Genomic DNA, 18,316 nt, shown 5'->3' on the forward strand with positions numbered 1-18,316 from the left:
CCCCGTAACACTCATGGCTACAAATGTCAGGTATACAGTAGGACACTCAACAACTATTTGTTGAGTACATTTGTTAAACAAACAACTGTAGTGTCTCTGTGTTTCTGTGTATTACAGAATATCAGGGCTGGAAGGGACTTTAAAGTCGAGTCTAAGCCACTCATCTGACCCAGATAATCTATCAGGCTGGTTTCCCAGAACTGAACACAGTGCCTGGCACATAGGGGGGTGCTGATGGTGTGAAGGCGAATGGCTGCGGCCAGTAGGATGGTTCTGGCAGTCAGCTGGCCTCCTGGTTGGCTAGACAGACAGGTGGGAGGGACAGGCAGGTAGGTGCGTGAATGAATAAATGGGTGAAAGGATGAGGAGGTAAGACAGATAGGAGGCAAAGACGCACGAAGATCTACTCTCTAGGCGCAGCACAGTGGCTCTCACCTGTAATCCCAGCACTCTGGGAGGCTGAGATGGATGGACTGCCTGAGCTGACAGGTTCCAGACCAGCCTGAGCCAGAGCGAGACCTCATCTCTAAAAATAGCCAGGCACTGTGCCGGGAACCTGTAGTCCCAGCTACTTGGGAAGCTGAACCAAGAGAATCGCTTGAGCCCAAGAGTTTGAGGTTGCTGTGAGCTGTGACACCACAGCACTCTACTGAGGGGAACAAAATGAAACTCTGTCTCAAGAAAAAAAGAAAGATTTACTCTCTGATCTGACTCATCTCAGAAGGAAAGTCAAGGTGTTGATGGGCCCTCCTTAATATCAAAGACACAAAGCCACACACCTGCTCCTGGAGTCACCCACACAGAGGTGGTTCCAATTCATCTCCTCTAACCTAGAGCAGAGAGAGAGCAGGAGGCAAGGCAGGCTTGGTGAGTGTCAGCTGAAGTGATTAGACAGATGGGTGAAGACAGGATGGCGTTCGCACAGACGGGCATGAAGGTAGAGTGGGCAGCTGGACGGTGAAAGCCCAGCACGGAGACAGATGCAAAGGTACACAGGAGTGTCCAGGGATGAGAAGAACATCTGGGGGAAGGAGCGTAAGTCACAAGAGAACTGTGCCTAGATCATAATCTCCCCAAGGATGGCATTCCCAGGGGAGTCTGCTAGCAGCAAACCCCCTTCAGCTCAAAGTGGGGGGCTCCTTCTTTTGAAGCTCCAAAGAGTCCCGGGGACTGCCTAGTCTCTCCCAAGCTTCCCAAACACCATTTCCCTCCATGTTTGGGGAGCACTCAGAGAATGTCTCTGGCCCTGAAGTTGACTCCCCTCTTAGTCTGTAAATGAAATAAGCAGCCCGTGGCCTTGTGTCTTTTACATGTGAGAGTTGAGTTGGCTGCAGAGGCCGCAGAGTGGGGGCCCCTAGGAGTTGGATGGCACGAGGCTCTGTTTGAACAGTCCACGTCCTCTCACATGGTTTATCTCATTTTGTCTTCATGACAAGCCTGTGAGGCAGGTGGTCTTAGATGGAGGAAGAACTGAGGCTCAAAGTGAAAGGACTCACCCCAAGCCATTTGTTGAGAACCAGTCTTGCAGATTCAAAGAAACTTTGCATTCCATTGCTTATAAATTCCTCTGAGGCTCTGTGTCGTTCTTCATGGGTACAATGACACGTACTTCACGGGGAGGATGAGAGATTTTCAACATGCTCTACTCTATAAGCAAGGGCCTAGAGTGATCAGTCCGACTCCTCTGCCTGCCGGGGCTGGAGAACCCCTGGGAGGAGCTCCCTGAGAGTGCCCTGTAGGCTCCCCTGCCCAAGGTGACAACAAAGCTCTGACACAGTGCCCGTCACGCTCGTGCAAATGTGGTCCCTCCCACCGACCCCCAGCACATGTGGGAAACCAGTGCCAGGCACCCTCCCACGCATGTGAATGTTCCTAAACAGAGTAATTAGAGTGGTGTTTAGGTAACTTTTACACAGGCCCCCTAATCAAAATCACATGTGGGAAGGAGTCGGTGATGGTGGCCGAGCCTAGAGGGGGCTGCTCAGTCCCCGCCCCCTGACACAACTGCCACCCTTCTGCCTTCCTTAAGCTAAGTTTCTCTGACTACATACACCCCAAGAAACTACCCACACCCACTGGTTGTCATGCCACCCACCAGCACCTCTGCAGTCACAGCACAACGTACGCAGAGTCAGACTCAGAATGGACCTCAAGACCCCTCTCCTGGATCTGCCATGTAATCCCAACAGGTGAGGAGACTAAGAGAAGGAATTTGCTCAGCCAAAGCTTCATGAAGAGCTCAGTGGTCACCATACGAGAGCGATCTTCCCCAAACCCAGGCCTGCACACGCCCTTCCCCAGCTTAACAGCCGCTATCGTTATAGAATGTGCACATGTCTCAAAACATCACACTATGTCCCATTAAGCGTGTGCAATTATTACATGTCAATTTAAAAAAAAAGAAAACATTTCAATAAGTTAATTATTGAATAAAGTTCGCTTTAGTCTGCTTATCCTCCAGGTGAGCAGAGCACAGCAGCGTGTTCAGGCACTGAAGTCAGCCAAACTTAAGTTCAGAGCTCAGCTCTGTCCCTTCCTAGTCCTTAAGCAAATGACTTCACCGCTGAGCCTTAGTTTCCTATCTGTTAAATGGAGATCACAGTAGGGAAATGAACTATTTCATCAGCCCAGTGGGAGCTACTTAGTTCAGCACCTGGCATGTGGTGGAACCTTAATAAGTCATTCTTACCATGAATCAACATCTTCCCCAAAGAGAACCAGCCATGGAGTCAGGGAGTCACGATATGCTATGTGGCCTTAACTCAGTCACTTGGGGGCTCTGGGCTTTAGTTTCCCCATTCATCTCAAGGGAAGGCAAGACCTGAAGATACTGAAGGCCTTCGCTGACATGGCGGCCAGCCTGTCTGTGGGTTTTGACAGGTCCTGGGAAGTAGCAAGCCCAACTCCACTCTCATCCTTAGTGGATAATGGAAAGCCCAGCACAGTGTCAGTCCAATCTTCCTTTGTGGCCTCATTCCAGCCACTTTCACGTGCCATCTCTGCTCCTATAACACCAAATTCCTCCCCAGCTCTCCCCACAAACTAGGCGTTCACGAGCTCTGATGTGCACACATAGCTGGGGATCTTGCGAAAAAGCGGGTTCTGATGCCGCAAGTCTAGGGTAAGGCTGAGAGTCTGCACTGCTAACTAGCTCCTGGGCGATGCAGGTGCTGCTGGTCCTCTGCGCACACTGAAGTAGTGAGGGCCCAGAATGCTTCCCTCCCTGCTCTCCATCTGGCAAAGGGTCTCCTCCTCCTTCAAAGCCTGGCTCAGCAGCACCAATGCCGAGAAGCCTGAACCACAGTGGGACTCATATAGGCCTGTTTGTCGCCCATACGCTGGTAATCCAGCTGGTAATCACCCACCACAGAGCTGTTCACAATGACCAGGTCCCAAGTCCATGTCCCTACCAAGAGCCCCTTGAGGGCAGGGTCCAACACAGGACTCAGCACAGAGGAGGGGTCAGTGAATAAGGCCATGGGCAGTAAGGCCGTTCTTAGACCTACCTACAGGGCCTGGCAGCCTAGGGGCCTGTCCTCCTCCCACCTGGGCCCAGGACTTGACGATTCAAGGGCTCTCCGGTCCTATCAGGGTTCTCATTTCTAGTTCAGGTACAGGGAAGAGCCACCAAGAGCCATGGTCTACAATATGGATGCTTCCTAAACACAACCACAAAAGTGGCATTTGCCAAAAATAGCAAGTAGCAGGAGGCTACATATGAATGTGGACCCGGGAAGGCAGGAACAGAGAGAAAGAAGGAAAAGCCACAGCAAGTGAGGCAGAGAAGAGCCCACGTGAAAAGACAGAGGGAAAAAGGGGAGAAAGGAGGAAACAGAGACAGTACAAAAATGCACGCCAAGGAGGGAAAAGAAAATGCCAACAGAAAGAAGAAGTGGCAAAATATAAAAAGAGACGGGGCCAGGCACGGTGGCTCATGCCTGTAATCCCAGCACTTTGGGAGGTCAAGTCAGGAGGATCGCTTAAGGCAGAAGTTTGACGGTAGCCTGGGCAACACAGAGAGACCCCGTCTCTGCAAAAAAATTTAGAAATCAGCCAGGCATTGTTGTGTGCACCTGTAGTTCCAGCTACTTGGGAGGCTGAGGCAAGAGAATCACTTAAGCCCAAGAGTTTGAGGTTGCTATGAGCTGGGACACCATGGCACTCTACGGAGGGTGATACAGTGAAACTCTGTCTCAAAAAAAAAAAAAAAGCGCTAGTGAGGGGACCCATTCGCTGTGTCCACAGAACAGAAAGGATAGCGTGGCCGTGTGTGGTGAGGGAAGCAGGCTGGTGTGGAGGATGAGGGACATCATGTCTGCCTCCAAGGTCAGGGCAGAGGAAGAGAAGCAGAGGAGGACTTTAAACAGAGAGCTGCACGGAAAGATTCACATCTTAAATGGTACTCACAGGGCTGCCAGGGGCACCACAGAGCACAGAGGGGCAACGGGAGAGTTGGGAGAGCAATGAGGAGACTCCTGCAACCGCCTAGACCAGGCCGTGCTCACAGGTGCGGGACTGAGGCAGGGACACCAGCTAAGGGCAGTGAGAAGGAGCCACCGATGCAGGGAGGTAGCCTTAGAGTGGTCCCCGTGCTGAGGACCACTGCTGGGGCAGGGAGATGGAGGCAGACAGGCTGGCTGGATCTGGCCCATGGCAGCCACGGACACCCTGACAAGAGCAGTCTGTGGACGGGAGGGCAGCGAATGGGAGGTGAGGGAAGAAAGTTCAGAGAGTCTGCAAATGGGACAGAGAATGGACAGTGGCAGGAAGGTATGAGCCCAGGAAGGCGCAGTGCCTTTGCCTATTAAGCTGGTGGGTTCAGGAGCATGTTTTATGAGAGAGAGTGACCCCTAGAGAGAGCGAAACCTACCCTGCAGGACAGGCCATGCAGAAGCCCAGTTTCTGAGGAAAAAGTCAGAGGCAGATGCAAAGATATCAGGCCGGTGTGGCTATTGACAAAGGAGAGGCCCTGGCAGCACCCAGCAGAGGAGTGGGCGGCCAGGCTTAGCAGGGCCCACCAGCGCTCCAAGCTCCGGAATTTAGACTGGGATCACTGAGGGTGCTGCAGGCTGTCCCGAGCACCATCTGACAGACAGCTATAGGCAGTTAGGTCTCAACCAGGGAAGGTGCGCAAGGGCCAAGGGCAGGCATGATGACAAGTGAGGACCCAGGGCCAAAAGACAGGGCAGAGGGGAGGGTCAGTAGATCGGACATCCCTGTGAGGCTACAGCTGTCATCAACATGTGGGAAAAGTCCACAACCTGAAAAGACACCAAACAATGAACAAGAGGAACTCAAACAAATGCAAAACCGGACACAGGGAACAGGGGAAAGATAGCTTAAAATCCTAAAAGTCTCCCCAGAGAGGTATGATAAGCCATTACGTCCATAAATGGAGACAGAATGCATGAAAGTGCTTTTGCAAACTAAAAATAACTGAAGCGAAAAACAAAATGGGAGGAAGAGTCAAAGGCATTCTCAGAAAACAAAAAGACGAAGAGCTAGGTATTGCAAAAAAGATAAGAAACTTGGGAGATCAATACAGAACCCCAAATGTGCAACTAAAGGGATTTCCAGAAAGAGACAATAGCAAAATAGTATGGAAAATGTTTTCAAAGAATGAATACAAGGAGATCCTTAGAAGTTCAGGGCACACGTCTCCAGAAACAGAGGGCCCGCAAGTATCCTGTCCAATTAACAGGCAAAGAAGCACATTAAGACACATCACTAGAAAATGTCACAGCACCAGAGATGGACGGAGTATCTGGAAACCTTCTAGCTGATGGGGTGGGGTGGGGAGAATGCAAATCTGTACAAAGTTATCAGGACATAGCACTGGACTTCCCAACAGCAATGCGGGAAGCTGGAAGACTAGAGGACATGATCTCCAGAATTCTCAACAGGATCAGCTCTGAAGACAGCCAGCCATGTTGAGATACTGGCCCTGCCTATCTGTCCAACCAATGCCAAGTTACTTAACCTCACTTGGTCTCGGATCCCTCATCTATAAAATGGGCATAATAATATTCTCTACCGCCGCATCCATGGATTGTTATGAGGATGCATTATACCATGTAAAGCAGTTAAAACACAGCCTGGCACACAGTAAACATCTATTTAAATTACCCAGCCAAGCCACTCATCAGAAGACACCTTCAGACATCATCCTTACTTACCTTTTTTTCTCAAACCATTAGACAATGTACTCCAGAAAAGAAAACAAAAAGTCAAGAAAACAAAAAATACAATGCGAAGGATATTTGTCTTTTTGGGGGGTGCCCAGCATCTAAATGCCTTTCAGTTTACTCACCTCAAAATGCAAACACCCCACCCCACCCCAACACACACACTGAAAAAGTCAGATGTGTTGAATCCGCTGTCCCTGCCTGGTACAGGCCTGTGCTGACCACTCTGTAGCCCAGCAAGCCTCTGCTCTCCTTCCTTGCTTTTTTCTCCAGAGTACACACCAACTTTCTGGTCAACTTTATGTTTAACTTTCTTATTTGAGCACTCTATCCTCCCCCTCTAGAATGCAAGCTTGGTGAGTGCAGACATGTGTGCCTATTTGCTTGTTTTCCTAGCAGCTTAGAAACATGTCTAGCTCACAGCAGCTCCATGATACAAATTTGTTAAGTGAAAAAAAAAATAATAGTAACTTGCTTTCCTAACTTCTCTTGTAGCCAAAGTATGGGCACATGACCTAGGCTCTGCCGGTGAGAAGCAACCAGCCCAGAACATGACTCTGGGAGATGGTTCAAATCCATTCTAGTATAGGTTTCAACAGAGAAGTCAGCTACGTCCCCCACTATAGCAGCAAGACAAGCTGCACACCTGGGCCTGGTGGGTAGAATTTTGGATAAGGTTCTTAGCTATACAGTTTCCAAGCCTAGTTCTCTAGCCTTAGTAGAAAATCCTGAGAGCCACCCAGCATCCTTTCATTAAAATCTCTTTTCGCCTCAAATCAGAGTTTGTGATGCATAGAGAACCAGATATAAGAGGCATTTGAAGAGAACTCCCAGGGGGTTGGCTGCGCATGGAAGCACATCTCCTAGCCCAGTGTTTTTCAATCTTTTTTATTTCACAGCACACTTGAACCTGTAGTTAAGCTTCCACAACATGCTTAAATTATGTTAATCAAAAAAAAGAATAAAAGGCTCGGCGCCCGTAGCTCAGTGGTTGGGGCGCCAGCCACATACACCGGGGCAGGTGGGTTTGGGCCCTGCCTAGGCCTGCTAAGCAACAACAACAACTACAACCAAAAAATAGCCAGGCGTGGTGGCGGGCGCCTGTCGTCCCAGCTACTTAGGAGGCTGAGGCAAGAGAATCACTTAAGCCCAAGAATTTGAGGTTGCTGTGAGCTGTGACGTCACAGCACTCTACTGAGGGCGACACAGTGAGACTCTGTCTCAAAAAAAGAAAAGAGTAAAAATAAGAATATACTTACTATGCTTTGAACTTCTTTCAAAAATAATTTAATTAATGAACTTTAAAATTTTTCCTGGCACACACCTAAGATACTCTCACGGCACACCGGGGTGCCACGGTACACTGGGTGAAAATCACTGTCCTAGCCCTTCTGGGATGTGACAAAGGTGGAACTAGGACAGCCAGTGCAGCTGAGCACTCAGGGAAGCAGGAATGACAGGCTGGCAGACGGGATGGAACGGTTAGGAAAAAGACTGTCATGGACCCATAAACATAAAACCTAACCAAATTATAAAAAACAGGTCACATGTAACCCCAGAAAAACAAACGGTTGTACTAGAAAAGTTCCCATGATACATGAATTGATTCAACATCCTGTTCCAAATGTAACCACTATACTGAAAAAATGGACTCCAGAGTGTGCTATAGAAACAGCTTTATCACCATCCCCCATCTCACACACCCCCACTGTTCCTCTAAAACACCGTCCGCAGATTTGTTCCCCAAACCCACCTCCCACCCCTGTGTAGTCTGTAGAAGTCTGCAAGTTCCCTTAACTTTGTGGTCATTAGTAGATCATAAAACATCTTCCAACACTTTTAGTTGCAAAGACAGTCTCAGTTTAGTAATTAAGATGTCCCATCCAGATTAATAATCTCAACTCCAAGCTTCATTTATAACCAAACCTCTCCGTCCCCCACCTCAGGGGACGACAGCCTTGGGCAGGGCGCAAGGCAATGTTCAGACCCTAAACCTTGTGCACAGGAGCTCTCTGTACTCGGGTACTTTGTACCCACTGCCCCCCACCCCCACAGCCGGCCACTCCTGTGGGTTCCCAGGGAGCTCCCCTCTGAGAACATCCAGCAAGCTCCCCTGGTGGCAGGCACCCCTCACCCTCCCTGCGTCCCATGAGATACCTCCAGTCTTCACCTCTGCCTGGCAAGATCCTCTCCTGGCAGGGCCCTGGAATGCAACCTCTGCCCCTCTGCAGAAACAGTACAGCTACCTCTCCTCACCCTGCCACCAGGTAGGGGTCCCAGCCACAGCCTTCTGCCTTCAGTATCTTCATATGGGATCACACATAGTCCTTCCTCAACCCCCAGGGCTATGCCCAGCTTTCTGAGTGGTCCTCTTAGAGACCCTCTCTCTTCATTTGTGATGAGGAGATAGCAATCCCCACCCTGCCCAAGTGGCACTGGCCAGAAACGCCCCAGCTTCTCAACAGCTATCCCCAAAGAAACCCTCTCTGTGGCTCCTCCATGTCAACCCTTTGTACCCTCAAAGTGTAGGCCAGGCAAGGATCTCAAAACCAAAGTTCATTTTAGGCACCTAAAGTCCTGCTTCGGAATGTGGCAGCCAACACCTATTGTAAATACCTATTATCTTGGGGCTCAGCCAGGCTCCAGAGAGCGCAATTCCCATGTTAACAGCCTGGTCCCATAGTCCCAACCGTGCACTGGTTTAACTAAAGAACCATGATGCAATTCGAGCAGGGAGGGAGGAGCGTGAAGTGCAAGTGGGTATTGTTGGGATGGAACTGGGAGTTCAAGAGAAATAAATCCTCTGCAGAGAAAGGGGAACATCTAGACACTGGTAGTGGGAATGCAAACTGGTAGAGCCATCATAGAAAAACAGTATGGAGGTTCCTCAGAAAACTGAAAATAGAACTACCATATGATGTAGCAACTCCCCTGCTGGGTATATATCCAAAGAAAGGAAACCAGCATATTAAAGATGTATTTGCACTCCTGTGTTTATTGCCGCACCATTGACAACAGCCAGGATATGGAATCAATCTCAGTATCCATCAACAGATGAATAAGTAAAGAAAATGAGGTACTTATACACCATAGAATATTATTCAGTTAGAGAAAAGAATGAAATCCTGAAATAAGCAGGAACGTGATGGAACTGAAATATTATTATGTGAAATAAGCCAGATCCAGAAAGACAAACACCACATGTTCTCATTCACATGTGGAAGCTAAAACAGTGGCCCTTGCGGAAGTTGAGAGGAGAACGGTGGTTACCAGGGGCTGGGAGGGTAGTGGGGAGGGAGAAGAGAGGCTGGTTCATGTGTATAAAAATACAGTTAGACAGGAGTACGATCTAGTGTTTAACAGTACGGTAGGGTGACTAGAGTTAATAATAATTTGTTGTATAGTTCAAAATTGCTGGGGGAAAAGAATTGGAATGTCCCCAACATAAAGCAGGGATGCATGTTTGAGCGACAGATACCCCAACCCCAGTTCAAGCATTACACACTGCATGCGTGTATCAACATATGACATGAAGTACCCTAAAAATGTGTACAACTATGATAGATCAATAAAAGAAAACAGGGCCTGGCACACAGTAGGTATCCAATTATAATGTATTCAATTAAAATATGTCAAAAACCCTCTCTTTATAACACACACCCAACAGGAATCTGGAGTCATTGTGATGAGGGGCATAAAACTTGTGGCCACTCTACAAACAAATTCCCCACATGTAAAGAAGAAAAAGAAAAAAATTATGAAATGTATGCAGTGGGTGTATGGCCGATCACTGTAATTCTTTCAAATGTACTGAATGAAAAATTGCCTAATAAAATATTGGGAAACAGCCGGGCGTGGTGGCTCACGCCTGTAATCCCAGCCCTGTGGGAGGCTGAGGAGGGAGAATTGCTTGAGTTCAGGAGTTCGAGACTCGCCTGAGTGACAGTGAGACCCTGACTCACGAAAAAAATGGAAAAACCCAGCCAGGTGCCGTGGTGAGCACCTGTAATCCTAGCGGCTTCTGGAGGCTGAGGCAACGGGGTGCCCACAGCCTGAGGTTGTAGTGAGCTACCATGCCCACTGCACTCTGCTCAGGGGCATAAGGTGGGACCCTATCTCAACAAAAAAAAAAAATTGGGAAACAAATTTTTTTTTTTTTTTTTAGAGACAGAGTCTCACTTTATCGCCCACGGTAGAGTGCTGTGGCATCACAGCTCACAGCAACTAAAAGAAAAAAAAATTAAAATCACTTTTAAGAAAAAGAGAAAGATGGGTGGCGCCTGTGGCTCAGTGAGTAGGGTGCCGGCCCCATATACCGAGGGTGGCGGGTTCAAACCCGGCCCCAGCTGAACTGCAACCAAAAAATAGCCGGGCGTTGTGGCGGGCGCCTGTAGTCCCAGCTGCTTGGGAGACTGAGGCAGGAGAATGGCTGAAGCCCAAAAGCTAGAGGTTGCTGTGAGTCCTGTGACATCACGGCACTCTACTGAAGGCAGTAAAGTGAGACTCTGTCTCTACAAAAAAAAAAAAAAGAAGAAGAAAGAAAAAGAGAAAGAACTAAATCCTCGTCTATCATAAAGGAATTCAGAAGACAGCGAGTGCAGCTGATCCCGAAACAGGAACAGACACCTCATTTACGGCAGCCTAACTAACACTGGTTCACCACTCACCAGCTGTGCAACCTCGGACAGGTTACTTTCCTCCTCTTGGTCTATTTCTTCACCTGCAAATCCAGGTTAATAATAATAATTCCTTCACAGAATGGCTGGGAGAATTAAAGGAATTATGTTTGTAATGCACTTAGGGCGGGAGTGGACCATGGTGAGCGGCATGTAAGAGTAAATTACTACTGTTTGTATTTTTATAACCGAGATGTATGAAAGAAAATGGTAGGAAAAAAACACACACACAACTAAATGAGTTGAAGGCACCATGCTCCCTAAGTCCACATAGCTGGTGCCCCCTGGAGGTGGGCACCGTGGCCGGCTGGTGGAAGGGAGCCTCTCAGGAGTGGGACGATGAAGGAAACGGGCTCTCTTTAAAGCCTTATTTTATTAGATGATTTAAAAAACTATGCTTGGCGTTACTTTGTTAAAAATAAAAATTTATTTTCAGGATGTTAATAAAACAAGTTACCAAAAATAGCAGTAATAACAAACAATGACACTGGGTGAATAAGAAAAAGAAAAGTAATGAAGGAAATGACATAAGGAAAACGTTGGAAATATGACCACATAAAATTCAAATTTTTGTTTCAAAATCATCGTTAAAAACGTGCTGAAACAGCAGACTCACAAAAATATTAGCAAAAAATATGACGAACAAAGCGTTAACGTTCTCGAGCACTTAAAATTCTTTAATTTTATAAGTAAAATACTCAGACCCCAACATAAACACCAACTTGCAAACGAAGAGATATGAACCAAAACTCCAAACACAATATGTATTTGACCACACTAATAACCAAAGAAAAGTGTAGCAAAATGATAACCGGATATCATTTCCACTTTCAAACTGGTAAATGGATTTTGAAACACTGGAAAAGACGCAGGGAAGGAAGTTCTCTGAGAAGGCAGCGTTTGCAGTTGTGAAAATTAGTGCAACCTTCCAAAGAGCGATGTGGTAATATGTGTTAAATGTTCTACCCTGGAGCCTAGTAATTCCACTTCTGGGAATCTGCCCTAAGAAAATAATCAGAAATGCAAATGAAGATTACCGCACAAAGATAGTCACTGCAGCATAGCAATGCTGGAGGAAATACTGAAAATTCTGAAACTCTGAGCCAAAGTATCATAGGATACGTACACGTCTGTCTTTATATATGTGCACAGACACTCTGAGAGGCCAGGCAAAAAGAGAACAGGAAATTTCTCCCTTCGGACCCTTTTGGGTCTTTCAAGTTTTTAACCATTTTAATATATCCTCTATTCAAAATAATTTAACAAGTTTAATAAAATTTCATATATTCTGAAAGTTTACAAAGAATTTGAACAACATACAAAATATTAAATTTAAACATAAGCACACAAGACTATACTCAAAATGATCTCAACGATATAAAAATATGATAATATATATGATCATAGACAAATAGGCATAGAAAAAGACTGAGAAGAAACTTGCCAAAATGTAAACAGTAGCCATTGCTGGGGGTCAGATACCGGCAAGTTTTATTTTCATCTTTCTATGTTTCTATAGTTTCCAAATTTTTTACAAGAACTATATAGTACTCATATGAGTAGAAAAAATAGAGTATTAAGATAAATTATCTTTAAAAGGTCACCCACCTCCCAAAGAAGGACTAGGAGTAAGATGAAGTAATTTGTTAAGCCGGGAACCTACAAGAACAAACCAATATTCCGCCATTCCTGCGCACACTGCAGCTCAGGACTCAGCAGCATGTCGCCAGCCGCAGGGATGGGTCTGCATCAACCACCCATACACTCTGGGCAGCTTCCCAGGGGAAAAGAGAACCCTCCCACCAGGGCCTGGCCACTCAAATGCCATCGCTCATGGAAATCTACCCTGATCTCACTTGTCAGCGCTGTCTTGTGAACGTTCTGAGAACGGGCGAGACCCTAGGACAAACTTCTGCATGTCCCACAAGAGCCATGCTGCTCCCCACCTCAACATGGGTAAGCCACCCACCCTCTCAACTGGATGCTCCCCAGGGCAGAGGCCAAGCACAGGGAGCCTAGCGTAGGATAGGGCAGGCGATTTTTTTTTTTTTTTTTTTAGTTTTTGGCTGGGGCCGGATCTGAACCCACCACCTCCAGTATATGGGGCTGGCGCTCCACTCACTGAGCCACAGGCGCCACCCGCGTCCTCAAACTTTTTAAACAGGGGGCCAATTCATTGTTCCTCAGAACGTTGGAGGGCGGGACTATAGTTTAAAAAAAAAAAAACTGTAAACAAATTCCTATGCACACTGCACATATCTTATTTTGAAGTAAAAAACAAAACGGGAACAAATACAATTCACACCGCTTCATGTGGCCCGTGGGCCGCAGTTTGAGGACGCCTGGGATAGGGTGTCAGGAAAAGGGTGATGAACAAATAGATAAAGAATTCCACATGAGTGTTACCCAATAGAACTTTCTATCATAATGAAAATGCCCTATATTTCCACTGTCCAATATGGCAGCCTCTAGCCACGTATCTACTGAGCACCTGAAATGTGCTTAGTATGATTGGGAAACTAAATATTTCACTTCATTTAATTGTAATTAATTTAAATAGCCATTAAGTGTCCTAATGAAAAAAAAATCAGTGTGGTGTAAGATTAAACAAGATGATCTATTTTAAAAAACAGCAACAGGGGCGGCGCCTGTGGCTGAAGGAGTAGGGCGCCAGTCCCATATGACGGAGGTGGCGGGTTCAAACCCAGCCCCGGCCAAAAACCACAAAAAAAAAAAAAAAACAACACAGCAACAGAAGATGATTGATCCAGTGCTTGGCAGTGTTTCAATAAATGATCTCTGTTGGATAATGATAAGGAACAGGAGAAGGGTCCCTAATGGCCCCAGAAACGCCACCTACTCAGCCAACATCACTTGTCTTTGCCCCCTCCCCAGCAAATAGCTCCTCTACATCCTGAATGCAAAGTAGCCAGAAGCCACGGAAAGAATGGAATGGGAAGAGTGGGGGCAAGGGTGTGAGGCTGGGCAGGAGAGATCCTGCATACTTCCCAAAAGAGGAAAGCTGTTGGCTGATGTTGCCAGAGAGAATGAATAGTTACTCACTGCAGGAAGAAACCTTAATCAGTGACAGCAGGTACTGGCCCAGGCACTGCTCATCCCCAGGACTGACTAACCCATGCGCTCCACCTCTACAAATCCAAGCTCCTCCATGTCCTCAGAGGTCCCAACAATAAGCCACCTGCACAACCCTTTCCCATCCTGTATCCCTGATCCTTCCACTGGCCTTGCCAGGGGAGTAAGCAAATATTTCCCCTCTGTAATTCAGCAAATCAAGGCTCAGTGAGATTGTCTGAGGTCACCAGGCTGAGACTGGCTGGAAAGCTAGAGTCTGCTTAGGCCAGAGAGCCAAAGGATAGTGGGTACCACTCAGAGAGGAGGGCTGGGAACCTGCAAACAATCACCCTCTGGGTCTCGAGCTCTGAGAAGGTGTGGAGAAAGGGCTGGCAGCTACCACTCACCAGCTCTAGAATTTCAGGGAGGCTTTTTAGCCTCTTGGGGCCTCAATTTTCTCCTCTGTAAAAGGAGGACAATACCCACCTCATAGGAAGCGACTTAGGAGAATGAAAAGGCTTCGAGGGGGCGGCGCCTGTGGCTCAGTCGGTAAGGCGCCGGCCCCATATACCGAGGGTGGCGGGTTCAAACCCGGCCCCGGCCAAACTGCAACCAAAAATAGCTGGGCGTTGTGGCGGGCGCCTATAGTCCCAGCTACTCTGGAGGCTGAGGCAAGAGAATCGCTTAAGCCCAGGAGTTGGAGGTTGCTGTGAGCTGTGTGAGGCCACGGCACTCTACCGAGGGCCATAAAGTGGGACTCTGTCTCTACAAAAAAAAAAAAAAAAAAAGAAAAGGCTTCGAGGGACAGCTACTCACAGTAGGGCTCAACAAATGGGAGCCATTGCAATACTGCAGACTGGTAAGTGCGGGGATGGAGCATCATGGCCCTGGGAGAATAATCAAGGTAATTCAGCTGGAGACCAGTGTCAGATGGCAACTTGTGACCCCGTGCACAGGGAAGGGTGCAGGGGCTGCGCCTCCTGACTCACCCCCAGACAAACCCCATCCTCGGGACACCAGAATGAGCGAGCACCCTGAGCCTATCAGAGCAGAGCTGAGGCAGCCCACATCTACTCACTACCAACCGTCCCCCAGCCTAAAGGAAGCCAAGACGCCCAGGGGTTCAAACCTCAGTCTGAATCCAAAGTCCTTACTCATTTAATTACACCAAAAAAGAAGAAAAGCAGAGGCCGGGGCTAGGGTGCAGTACTGTGGTGCAGAGAAGAAACCCAGCCCAGCTCTGCACTCAAGAAGGCCAACAGCAGCAGCTCACCTGTCACGTGCCTACTGCATGCCAGCTCCTGAGCCTCGGGCTCTACAGACCTCATCCTAATCCCCCCCATCAGCCCCAGAAGACAGGAACAAGGAAGACTGAGGCTCAGAGTTCAATAAACGTGCCTGAGGTCTAACCAGTGTGTAGTCAGGCTCTGAACCCAGTCTGACTTCAAGAGCCCTGTGGACTCTTGCACAAGTCATATGGCATCTCTGAACCTATCTTCCCACCTGCCCAAATGAGGCTTGAATATGATTTAGGCAGAGCTTTATACTTTACAAAACCCACGGTGGTGCCCAGAGAGAGACAAGGAGGCCAATATAATCCTCCGGGAGCCCTGTCCAAACCTGTACTAGAGTGGAGAGTCTCGGGTGCAGACATCAATCTCCACGCCAGGAGGGATGCCAAGAGCAGCCATCGTCTGGCTCCCAGCTCTCATTTCTAGCACTTGGTCCAGGTTCTTCATCTTAGGGAAATCTGGGTCAGACATGTAGCAGCCACCAGTATCTGCTCTTTAAACCACAGGACCAGACACACGTGACAGCACCTGGAGCTTTGCCTGGAAGGAGGACAAGTGTGCAGCACCAAGTGCCCACAATCCGGGCCAGGACGACAGTGGTCAGTCACTCAGGGATAGCCACGAGGTCCCCAGCTCCTCCACTGCCGTACAGCCTGACAGCCCCGAATGCAAGCCAGAAGGGTCTTCCAGGAGGCCAGTGGTCAGTCACTCCGGGACAGCCACCAGGTGCCCAGCTTCTCCACTGCTGTACAGCCTGACAGTCCTGAACGCATGCAGCCAGAAGGGTCTGCAATCCCTGCAGCCAACCTTCCCAGAAAGGAGGGGAACAGGAGGGAGGACCTGGTGGCTAAGGAAACTTGCCCAAGGTCACCTAACAAGCAGGGGGCAGACCTGAGTACGAGAGCTCCAAGACGGTGCTAGAGCATGAATGTAACAATACGTGCCCATGCGAACTAAGAAGCACGTACTAGACTCTCACACGCGCTGAGCGCTTACCTTGTGCTCAACCTTGTAGGAAAAACAAGAACGTCAAACACAGCTCCTCCTTCATGGGCCACAGGTCCCTGAGGGTGGGGACTGGGCTGGACTCCATTCCCAACCTTCCCAACACCCACTCTGAGCCAGGCCCTTTGCTAGGCACATGGGCACAGGGATAATGAGCCTCCACCCTGTCCTGAAAGACACATAAGTAGGAAACTGCCACAGAGTACAACCAGTACCAGGGCAGAAGGAGAAGGTAAAGGAAAAGCTTCTAGAAGGAGATGGCGTTTGAGAATAACAGGGTCAATCTGGCGGAGTGGAAAGGAGGGAAAGCCCTTCCAAGAGGGTCTGTTTACCATTTACAACTATAATTCCAACATTAATTGAACATTTACCATTTGCCAGTCTCTGTTTTTAAGTTCCTGTGTGTGTGTTAACTTATCCCATCCTCATAACAGCCTTTTGAGATCATTACTGTTATTATCCCCATTTTACAAATAAGAATATTAAGACCCAAAAAAAACCTCAATAACTTTCCCAAGGCCCCTGAGTTAGTACAGAGAGCCAGGACTTAAACCTGGTGGTCTAGTTCCCCAGCCCTGGCCCCAGTCAGCACCCCCTAAGCCTCTCAGATACATACGTACTTCATGCCAGACCTTGTGCTGGACAAGGTACAAAGGGTACAAAGATGAATACCTGAGTGGGCGGCGCCTGTGGCTCAGTGAGTAGGGTGCCAGACCCATATACCGAGGGTGGCAGGTTCAAACTTGGCCCTGGCCAAACTGCAACAAAAAAATAGCCGGGCGTTGTGGCAGGCGCCTGTGGTCCCAGCTACTCAGGAGGCTGAGGCAGGAGAATCGCCTGGGCCCTAGAGTTGGAGGTTGCTGTGAGCTGTGTGACGCCATGGCACTCTACCAAGGGCGATAAGGTGAGACTCTGTCTCTACAAAAAAAATGAATACCTGAGTGTTATCTACTTATTTTCCTACTTGTTCTGAAAAATGATTGAGGGAGGGACAAAGATGAACAAAAGAGGAGCTGACAGATTGTAAGGAAAAAAGGACAAATACAGAGAAAATTCCAGACATGAAAGCTACATTAGGAAAAGGCCACTGATGTTAGAGAACCAGCAAAGCAGACGTCAGCAAGAGACAAAGCTGGCCAGGCAGGAAGGCCTTGAACGCTGGGTCAAAGGGCTCAGATTTTCCCCACCAGCCAACTGGTTGCCAATCTACAAACCAAGGTGTAATTCAGGGAAGATCTTTAAAGCACATACCTAGGACTTTCTGCAGGACAAAGTGATGTCTGCTGGTGTACGTAGAAGCTGCTATGGTTGATAAAATTCAAATCTACTTAAAAGAGCTCTTAAAATTAGTAGATACCTAAACCTCATTAGGTCTCTTTTGCATCCATGGATACTAAAAGCATAACTACTACCATGTGGACAGTGGAAAGATTTTCATCTTTCTGTTTAGAAAAGTTGGATGCCCCTGCTGTCAGGGATGGGAAGTAACAGAAAGGTTTTGAACGAGGAGTTCTGAGGACTCAAGGTCTGGCATTTCTACCCTCCATCCACCCATGCACCCCCCTCTCCAAGGCCTGTTTGAAATCAACCATTTGAAGGCCCAAAGAGGAGCCTGCCCCAGCAAGACGCTCCAATGGGGAGATATTCTCACAAAGAGTGCTACATAAGTACAAATGACTGTTTGATCAATCATTTGGCCTCGGCGTGGGGATTTGGTTAGAATTAAAGCCATCTGGCTGGGGGGGGGCTGGGGGAGGAGACAGGCAGGCGGGAAAATGACCCACCCCCTCCCCCAAAAAGCATTGTTAAAATATAACGGGAAAAAACGGTAAAGTTCCTGCTGTTATTTCAGCGTAAGCCACTTAATCCCCAGCACATAAAGCAACTTATTTTATGACCTTTTACCTTTAAAAAGTAAATCAGAAGACACTGCCCTGAATTCAGATATCTCTGAAACATCCCTCCCAGTGAAATATCCTGTTTCATAAACCTTCTTCGAGATACTTGAAACTGCAGATCACTAAATGCCTCGCTTTAGGCATCTGACATTCCAGAGAATTAATATTTAAACTTATTATAGGAAAAA

The 18,316-nt window shown here is 47.9% G+C and overlaps 1 protein-coding gene and 1 pseudogene across 1 annotated transcript in view; one reads left to right on the forward strand and one right to left on the reverse strand.

Annotated features, from left to right (window-relative positions):
• GLIS1 (GLIS family zinc finger 1) overlaps positions 1-18,316 on the reverse strand; it is a 236,617-nt gene that overhangs the window by 208,274 nt on the left and 10,027 nt on the right. The window lies entirely within an intron of this gene.
• On the forward strand, positions 9,766-9,920 carry LOC128575726 (uncharacterized; annotated as a pseudogene).

This window comes from Nycticebus coucang, chromosome 22 (assembly GCF_027406575.1).
Source record: "Nycticebus coucang isolate mNycCou1 chromosome 22, mNycCou1.pri, whole genome shotgun sequence".
NCBI classification, from domain to species: Eukaryota; Metazoa; Chordata; class Mammalia; order Primates; family Lorisidae; genus Nycticebus; species Nycticebus coucang.